Genomic DNA, 10,454 nt, shown 5'->3' with positions numbered 1-10,454 from the left:
CAGCACTGCCCTATAATTTCCTATAGCATTGTTATCTGTTAGCCGTTTACACAGTCACACCTTCATTATGTCCCCTGTTGCCAGCGCCGACTGCTTGTCACATCGATTGATTGCACTCGAGCTGCAATTTGCATGGATCCCTAGTGACTGTCCTCAGACAGGCTGATAGCCCTTATGGGGACTGATACCCCTTGCAGGGGCTGATAACCCTGCCAGGGACTGAAACCTCTTATAGGGGCTGATAGCCCTTCCGGGGACAAAGATCCATGCCAGGAACTCATATCCCTTATATGGACTTATACCCCACATATGTACTGATGCATCTTATAGGGACAGTTACTCCTGCCAAGGCCTGACAGCCCTTGCTGAAGGCCGATACCCCTTGTAGGGACTGATAACCCTGTTGGGCAGTGGTGCCCCTTATAGGCACTGACATCCTTTTTAGAGATTGATGTCCTTAGAGGGACCACTTGCAGGGACTGATACCCACTGGAGGTACTGCTGCCCCTGCCAGGGACTCTGCCAGGGCTGACATACCTGACAGGGAACCATGTCCCTTTTGAGGGGTCCACAATCAGCACAACCTCACTGAGGGCTCTGAGCAGCACCCCCCACAGCAGCTGGCAGCCCCAGGCAAGAATCCTAATAACCCCATGGGAAACCCCCTACCTGAGGATCTCAGAAAGACTGTCCCTGCCCAGAGCAAGCACAATACTTGGTAAATTCAAGTCATTGTGGTTGCCTCACTGAGAGCCACAAGGAACTCGATACCCAAATCCCTCTGTCGACTACATGGCATTAATCTCTACAATTATCTGGTAGGTGTTTTAATGCAGAGGCTTGAGGAAAGACTGACACAGAGAACAAGAAGGAGAAATTGTGTTAGAGGAATGTCAGTGTTGTCTGTATTGCACCAGGTTTTCTATTTCCCTGTCTTAATGAAAGAGAAACTATCAAAGCATGCATGTCCGTGAATCTGAGGGTGTTTCCCACAAATGCAAGCTCATCAGCTGGCACACACAAGGAAAATAACATTCTACAGCTGCAGGCAGTATGTTTTGAACTTGGGATGCTGTGCTCTGAACATGCATGTGTATGTATGAACCTATAATAAGTAAGATACGAGTATTTTGCTGGAACCAAATACTCAATTCCATTCATGTCTAAGTCTGTAGTACAGGTCTGTTGTCTTTGGCTGGAAGCAGGAGTGGATCTGACATCAGAAGTAGCTGAAGATCTCTGTCTAAAAACTGTTTAAGTAGGTGCACAAGCAGAGGACAACAAAGTGATCAGATGGGGCTGAGAGAAGCGTTAATTGTCACATTCTAGGAAGAGTATAAATAGCTTCTTGAAAGGTTTGGTGATTCATTTGCCCTTTCTCTCCTGTACCTTTGTGTTTCAAGGAGAGGGTTTGTGAGATTTTGGCTGCAGAAAGAAGGAATCCAAGCTATCTGAACCAACGATGGTAGCTCAGCTGGATAACAAAATCCTCACATTACTGCAGAGCAGGCAACTACGCAAACCTTTTCAAATCCTCTCCACAAGTAGAGTGCAGATAAAAGCAGGCAGCAAAATGTTTCTGAAATTATCTGTGATGGAGTAAAATCATGCATCATTTCATGAGGGATGCTGAATCAATGCTTATTACTAACAAGTAAGGTGTTTAAATCTTTCACTGGCTATAAGAAGAAAAGGAAGTGTCTGAGATGAGCACAGTAAATTGTAACATGATTTAAAAATAGATCCATCTTAATTATTATTATTTTAAATTGTAACGTATATATTCCTGATCATTCTCTATCCCTTTCTTTCAGTTTATGACATTGATTAATGTACTGGACCATTCACTTCAATTTTGTTCTGTCTTCTCCTTTTCTCTTGCTGTCACACAGAGCATTTTAAAGAAATGACACCAGTGCATATGAAAGTCACAGCTTGCAGAAAAACAATCTAATCCCAGTAAAATGTTAGTAATTGAGAATTTTAACTTTGTCTTCAGTGGGGCGAAAGTCAGGTAGCCAAGCTTAAAAATGAGAATTAGTAGAGATACTTTTAAGAATTAATTCTGTAAAAACACCAAGCATGCTTCAGTTTGGTGTTAAACATTATAGTTTAAACCTTTACTAATAGGTAACAATTCTCATTGAAGAAATTTTCAGTATCTGCAGTAATGTAAAACATTATATTTTTATTTATTTTTGCATCAAAGCAGATGATATAAACTCTCAGCTTCTTACATAAAGTTTTGCCTGGAGTTGTTGTCTAGGTTGGATTTTTTTTTGTGAAGTATTACACTTCTATTCCCAGTCAGAAGGTCATGAAAGTCATAATACAACCCAGACACTTACCTTTCACTGTTCCTGCAATATAGAACAATACAGTGTCGCTTTAAAAATTTACAGCTAAGTTCAAGGCCAAAGGAACCAACTAAGCCCACGCAAGCAGCAGAGCAGAGGGGTTGTGAAGAGAGGTCATCCATATGTCAGTGGTACCATAAAGTGCAGGCGATGGAAGCAGGGCCAGCTGCTCACCCCTGTTTTGAAACCGTGCACAGATAATATTGCACTTGGTTACCTGAATTTCAACAGCCACTAATATTTATCTTTTTAAAAGGAGTCTGAAAATAACTAACTTAAAAGGAAGGCACAAATGAAAAATGTGCTGTACTGTGTGTGGGCTCCTCAGACAACAGCAGAGCTCATCCTAATACAAATCAGGCCACAATTTCAATCTCTCCGCATGAGCAGAGTCACTCAGGCAGATGAAGAAGAGAGGAAGAATCCTGCTAAAACTTCCTAAAGTCCTGATGGGCTCTGGGTCAGGGTATCAGCATGAAATATGATTTTGACCCAAATTGTCCTCTGAGCTCAAGGAAACTACACTCACAGCCTTCTGTCTCAGTATGATTAAGAAGGCATCCTGTACAATAAACCCCACTCTAAATTATGATTTTTCAATATTTGTACTTTTACCCAAAAGTTTTTATGTGAGTTGTTTAAATCCAAGAACAATGGTGAACATAAAAGAGCAAGAAAGCTTTCTTGTGCTATTTCAGTATTTGCTAAAACTAATACTTCAGTGTCATATGTGATGATGTAGTGAGTCAGCAAACATGAAATATCTCTAGGGAGCTCTTTGTTCTGCTATTTTTTTCCACACAGTGCTTCTGGTTGTCAACAGGAAAACATAAAATAAATTTTCAGAGTCTAAATAAAGCATCTTAGATATGATCCTAATACTTCTTGCTGGGGAAAAAAAAAAGAAAAAGAAAAGAAAAAGAATTTTTTTTTAAAAAAGGAAGAAAATTAAGTCATGCACTGATATATAATTTTCTTTAACTGTTTTCCCCTTTGATAAAGATGTAACAGGAATCTTGATAATTTGAAGAGGATGTTTATTGAAATGGTTCTATAAATGGAAATAAATATTTTATAACCCAGCATTCAGGAGAATATTTTTTATTTTACATTGATGTCATTTCACCCTTCCTCTCCTCTGTCCCTCTTTCTTTTAAACTGGATTTGGTTTCTAACTAAATCTAGGGAGAAACAAGCCACAGCCATCAAATTTTACCTACTTTTATGACAAGGCCTACTTTTACCAGTTTTGGCTTGTTTTAGTATTCAAAAAAATGCTGAGAAATCTGACATTGATCAAGGTTCACTCAATATTCATTTCACTTGTAGGAAAAGAGGAAGGTATTTCCAAAATAAACTTGGTGCTACCATTTGGAGGTCTGTCTTTGTCTAGTTGTGTGCCAAGGACTGCAGGGTGACAAGACTCTTCACTTAGGTCTTCACTCAAGTTAAGTGTCAAAATTAGGTGGGATGAATCCAGACTTAAGTATCCAGTCTTGTGGTTAAATAACAGATTTAAAACTGTATTTCCACTGAACGTTTCCTACCATTTAGCCTGGTAGAGTTCACATCTTCCAATGTTATTCAGAAACTGTCCAGCAGTAAAGAGAAGTTCATTATTTTAAAATAACTCATGTCAGTTTGGCTAAGGTTTTATTTGATACAGCACTTGTGTTTTAAGGCTTCAGTGGCTGCCTGTCACTGTCATCCTGAAGTAAAACTGATCTTTACTCATATGACACATAGAAATTAATGCCTGAATGTAGATTCAGTGGCAAAAACTAAGGGAAGAAGGTTTTGGACAAAGGGCAGAGGCAAAAACTTTAAACTGAAGGGCTGCACAGCTATTAGTAATTAACACAGCAACTGACAGACCCACCATGTCACTATGGAATTATTATGAAGTATAATGAGTTTATCTGTTTCTTATATGGAGGGAAGGTTCAGGATTTACCACCAAGATGGACATTGGGCTCCAACAGGTTTACCTGGTGTCTAAATATATTTGATTTCCATCTCTTTGTTGAGTTTGGTCTGAAATTTTGGTCTGCTGAACCATCCAGAGATATCAGGTCATTCTTTGGGACTTCTGGACTGAGGGAGACACACAGACTAATTACTGTTTTGTCTGTCTCTCTTGATACCTCCACTTGATGCATGTTTTGGATCTGTCCTCTATCTTTGCTGCTGCTCAAGTTTCTCTGACTTGTCTGTGAAACCTGGGTGGGGTAAACACCATTGTCCTTCAGTGGCTCCATTGTTGTAAAAGACCTACTCTGCAGACAGAGGCTTCAGCACCTTCCCTTTCCTGATGACTATCTGAGATCAGGATTTGGATGAGGGAAAATCAGTTGTAGTGCAGGAGAAATAAAATTAAGGGGAAACTGACATAGGAGGTAGAGGATAAACCTGTAGCAGTATTGACTGCATTGGATTATACCTTCCACTTATTCAAGATAATTCAAGTTTATTTTTTCATAGAATCATGGAGTCATAGAATGGTTTGCGGTGGGAAGGAACCTTGAAGATTATTTAGTTTTAATTCTCCTGCCATAAGCAGGAACACTTTCCACTAGACCAGGTTGCTCAAAGCCCCATCCAACCTGATCTTGAACACTTCCAGGGATGGGGCATCCACAACTTCTCTGAGCAGCCTGTTCCAGTGCCTCACTACCATCATGGTGCATAATTTCTTCTTTAGATCTAATCTAAATCTACTCTCTTTAGTTTAAAGCCTCTAACAAGGTCAGTGACTGGTGCCGGAGGTTTAAAGGAAAAGGCTGTCATAATAAACATATGTATGGCTGCAAACATAAACTTTAGTCAAATTGTATTTCTATAATAACTTCTTTAAACTCTAACACAATGCATTACTGAAATAATGTTTTACAATAACCGTGCTGTGGTATTTTTCAGTACTGCCTTCTTTCTCTACAATGCAGTTACTATATGATTACACTATAAAACATTTTTAGAGTCCCAGAGAAGTTGGTTAAGGTTCTCATGATATAGGCTAGCAGCATTCATTTTAGAAGATGGTAGAGTCTTTAATCAAAAACTTTACAAGTCTTTGTAAACCACATGGCTGCTAGGGAGAGAATTTATTCATCATTTAATTTTTGGAAAATTTCCAAACTGAAAAGATTAAGGCGAAAAGTATATTTTACGCAAGCAGCCCCTGGTCATTTTAGCTTTCCTTAATCCCCTGCGGTAAGCATTTGCATCTGTATTTTACTGATGAAAAAGCTGTCAGCACAGAGAAATGAAGGTCTTCATTTTTAAGTCTGGTCACTGTTTCAGACAATTCTCTTTACAGGTGCCAGGTTTCCCAGCTGGAGGCAACTGCGTGATGGGGGCAATACTGAGGTTCAATTCCTTGGGAATTCCTCGCAGCCATCCACCTAAATAAGTGAGCTGGGGACCCACTGGTAACACTGCCCCCCTGCCCCACTGAGGGCTGAGCAGGTGCCCCGCTGCCCTGCCCATGGGTGCTGCCGGAGCCAGGCAGTACTGGTCTGTGCTGCTGCCATTGGAGGTGCTGGGATGTGCACTGGACAAAGAGGGCTGGAGCTCCCTGCTCTGAACAGCCACGCTGCAGCACCAGGAGCTTTCCTCCAGCAGATTCATTGTTTTAAATGGTTTCTTCAAAAAAAGCGGAGGGACAAAACTGACTTTTAAGTATTTCAATATCACAGAACGAATATATAATAATTAAAATAATAATATTAATAATCTGCACCTTGATGCAACTTCAAGTATTTAAAGAAAGAGTGTATTTGATTACCCTTCTGCATATTGGGTTATTGGGGCACAGAAAGAAACCCAGGCAATGGAGGCCTTACAGAAGGTCTGTGAACAAGTTTATCCCATATGAACAAACTGACTATGACCAGTCTGGGCCAGGACTGAAACACCTGAAGGCAGAATGAGGTTTCAGACATCCTTGCTTTGGAGACACTTTAATTCCACGTTTTGGTTTAGTTTATTACAAACACATGAAACACTATTAAAATCAAAACTATTTCTGATGATAAGCTGTATCTCTACTCCACTCAAGAATCAGAGCTGCTGAGTTATGTTTTAATATGCCCATACAAACATCTTCCAGGCTGTTTTGTTTCATCCCTGGTGACTGCTGCTGGTTTATGTGGCATATACAGACTTACTAATTAAAATGATTTGCAGTCTTTGGCATCTAGGTATTTTCCCCATTAAAGAGAGTATTGTCTGAGCAGCTTTGAAATATTTAGCTCATGCTCATCAGGGAGTTTGACATCTCTTATTGCTGACCTGTCGCAGAGCAAACCCCCATTAGCGTAGATGTGGGGCCAGGGAGAAATGAGGGGAAGAGAGGAAGCTTCTCCTGCAGGATGTGAAACTTGGCTACTGTGACTTTCCCACAGCAGAGAGACTATTGCATCCCAAATTCCTTTTGTTCTGTGGCAATTTAATGAAAGGGCAAAATCTTTTTAGCATTGCTTTAACATACTGCTAACCACAGTGTTACCGAGCCTGGGCTATTTCATGTGCAAGAATATGCAAAAAGAAAGGAGGACCTGTCTGCAGTAAGGCATTTTTCTGGCAAACTTGATACACTGAATATGGATCCGTACCCTCATCGCTTCATCACCACCCTGCGATGTTTGGCCCCAAAGCTAAAGTGGCTTTTGCTGCAAATAGCCACACTGACAGCTCCTTGTAAGTAGGGCAAGAGTGGATTAGTGCAGGCATTTTGCAGCAGAAGGCTCTGGAGTCTCACCTGCACAGCCACAGGATTGCATTCATGTCCTGCTTTAATGCCCTTGAGCATCTCTTATCTTCCAAATTCTAAGTGCCTTATTTTTTTTTCTCTACTTACACAGGCAGGAGGCAGCAGAAGAAAGCAGAAATGGGATGGGGAGAATGGGAGAGAACTAGAGGGTGCCTACTACACCCCTTTCCTCTCTCAGGAGCCTATAGGGCAAGTTTGCTCTCAAGCAGCAAATTACAAAGGTCTCCACCATGGTCTGCTGCTCTCTGTATCCACAGTTCCTTAGGGAAGGTGCAACACATCTGGAAACTGGTGAATATGGCAGCCAGATGGCCTCTTCTTCAATGATTTGTGCATATTCTGGGAAGCACAGAGTCTGGAACTTGTTTCTCCCACTTGCTGTGCTGTTCAGCAGGACCCTCTTACTGTGGGAGGAGCACCCCCTGCAAATGCTGCAACACTCTTGTGGAGCATCCCTGGTACATCTTAGACACTCAGCCTCATTTTACATGTTTGCATTCTGTAAGTTCACTGTAGTGTTTTTTAAAAAACTGTTTCACCTTCAATTTTTGTAATATCATGTCACTGAAAATCAAGTTACTCAAAATAAATGAACAAACAAACAAACTCACAAACAAACAAACAAACAAACAAAAACAGAAGTAAAACAAAAAAATTATTTAATGTTTATTCTATTTCATCTAAAAAAGTTTGTACAGAAAAAGTACTGGCCACCCATAATACTCGTGGTCTTAGTATTCACATTTGGATAACTTTTCCAAAGATTTGTTCCAGAAGCTCCTTACCTGAAATTATTAGCTGAAGTAAGGATGGGATGCTTTTTTTCTTCAGCCATTGTCATTTTTCTCAATTTCTGTTGATTACTAACTCTATATTGTATTGCTTAGGCATGGGAATTTATAATTAAGGTGTGCAATCTGGCATCCAGTTTCAAACTCTCTTTCCCCATCATATTCTCATAGTCATCATCAGTCTCCCTTTTAATAAACTGTTTGGACTCCCCTTCAGCTCTCCTCTTTTGAGAGAACCTGAGTGCAGTGAATTGTCACAAATCCTGCAAAGTTTGGGCTCCTTGCTTGGGTACCTCCAGTGGTGAGAGAGATCTGTCTGTCTCACAAGAACAGGAGTGTAAGTTTTGAGGTACTGGCTGGGATCAGTAGTTGAGGTGTGTTGTGAGATGAGTCACAGCTCCTCAGACAGCCTAGGGAAGAGACTTTCACATCAGGACTCACACCTTGAACCCTCCAGTCTCTCTGATTTACCTAGGCCTGAGTAGGTGTGCGCTCATGTGATGTGTGTTTCTTCATAGGCTGTAAGTCAAGGCATGTGAAGTTACTGCCTTTAGAACAGTCTGAAATTCTTCAGCTTGAAGGTAATAAACACAACAACCTCTGTAGGCAGGTCCATGGAGATGGGAGAAGTCCTAAGCTGCTTTACTCAACAAAAAGGAGCATGAAATACCACTAGCGATTGTTAGCAGATCATTCAGGAACAGTCATAATTTCCGCATGGTGGTAAGACTATCAAGCGTACTGGCCATTAGTGGACATAAGAATGTAACTGAAAGAGAGCTGGTGTTATTTTATAATTTAGTGAGGTTTTCCCCATCTCATTGGTATTGTATTCCCTAGATTGAGTTTATGTTACTTTACCATAGTGCTCGAAAGCATGTCCATGATAGCTTGGGAGGAGTGATAGACCTAGTTGTATGGGAGTGGTAACCTTGTATTTAAGTAGAAAAATGGTGTTGAAACAGAGGATGCCACTGGGTGGAGAAGCTGACTTCTTCCACTGTGGAGAACAAGAGGAATAAGTACAGCACATTTAAAGAATCCTATTGACTTTGTAGCTGGAAAGTATAAAAAATGACTGCCCTTCACCATTCCTTGTGGCCAAGGGGAGTTCTTCCACCAGCTGTCTTCATGTCCTCACTGATACTGAAACTAGCCTCGGAAGGAGCTACACCACCACTATAGCTCAGCTGTTGCTGACATTGCCTTGCTGATACATTCTCATAACTGTGCCTAGAACAGAAAAGCAGTTCATGAAATTGTTAGCACCGAATGATAATTTCTGAGAATTGGTGGCTTTCCAGGTTGGCTTGGTAGCATGACTTCTCTAGAGACTGGCAATGTCAGTCTATCTTCTTAACACCTCAGATTCCAGTCATTTTGAGAGTATAACAAAACGTTATCAGAAATAAAGTCTTCAGAACTTTAAAGAACACGTTGAGTTTGAAGCCACTTCTAAAAATGAATGAATGTCCTGGGATGCTCATTTTCTTTCTAATTGAATCTTGTTTCTCTTTTAGATCCCTAATGAATAGAGCACAGATTGGTACTGAAGCATAGAAAACACTTCTAAATCTGGCTTCTAAATGGAGTGACTTAAATTCCAGACTGGGCAGAAGTTTGATGTGTGGTTCAATGTGTGGTTGCATTTTGCAGTAGCATTACTACTTCATTGGCAACTTCAAGTTTTTTCCACATGAGTAGATGAAGGTCAGCTGTGCTCAGGATAACAGAAATCAGAACAAAAAGGGGAGAAAGGTTAAAGGCTGAAGGCTCAAGCTAAAACCCAAAAATAGTGGTTGCCTCTCTGTTTTCTCCTAGACATGTTTCTCTTGCTGAGATAAACAGAAGCTTTTTAAAGAGATGTTCACTTAAGCTAGGTAGCAGTTCAAAGGTTTGGTTCTTTGGGTGATGTGTTTGTTGTGAAAAACCCAGTCATTATCCTGTAAAAGCTTTGCATATAAAAACTTACTTTCATGCAGGGCTTCCCAAATTATATCTGACACCCAAACCAAGCAGGTCTAAATCCACAGGCTCCCTGACCTAAACTGGTAAGGTGTGTGTGTGGGGGTGCAGCTTCCTCCTGTGCTTTGTGCTGTGCCACATAGCTGAAATTGAGAGTACACAGGGCCTTCTTACCAGATGCGACCTGCTCCATGGAGGATGGGGCAGAAGAGGTGACATCATCTTGGCACAGCTGTGTCCACCTAATCCTGGTTTAATAAGTACTTTCAGAGACTTTTATGGAAATATTTTTGTTCCTTTAATTTGAATATCTGTGTGATGTGTAGCTCTGTCTCATCCAAAAATGACAGAGGCCTAAACCAGCCAAACACAGAGGGTTTCTTATAGCTGGGAGAGTTGCAGTGGAAATGCTTAGCAGCAGGAGCTGGGTAACCTACATTCCAACAAGAGGAAGTTTTAGATTAAAGGAGTTCTGATAAACAGTGTTTTACTGTGCTCCTCCAGCTGACTACAAATGCAGTAGGCACTAATGATGACATTAATTATTTAGCATATTTTTTTTTCTTGATA

This window comes from Columba livia, chromosome 2 (genome assembly GCF_036013475.1).
Source record: "Columba livia isolate bColLiv1 breed racing homer chromosome 2, bColLiv1.pat.W.v2, whole genome shotgun sequence".
Lineage (NCBI taxonomy): Eukaryota > Metazoa > Chordata > Aves > Columbiformes > Columbidae > Columba > Columba livia.
The sequence above is the reverse complement of the archived record's forward strand: the minus strand, read 5'-3'. Positions refer to the sequence as shown.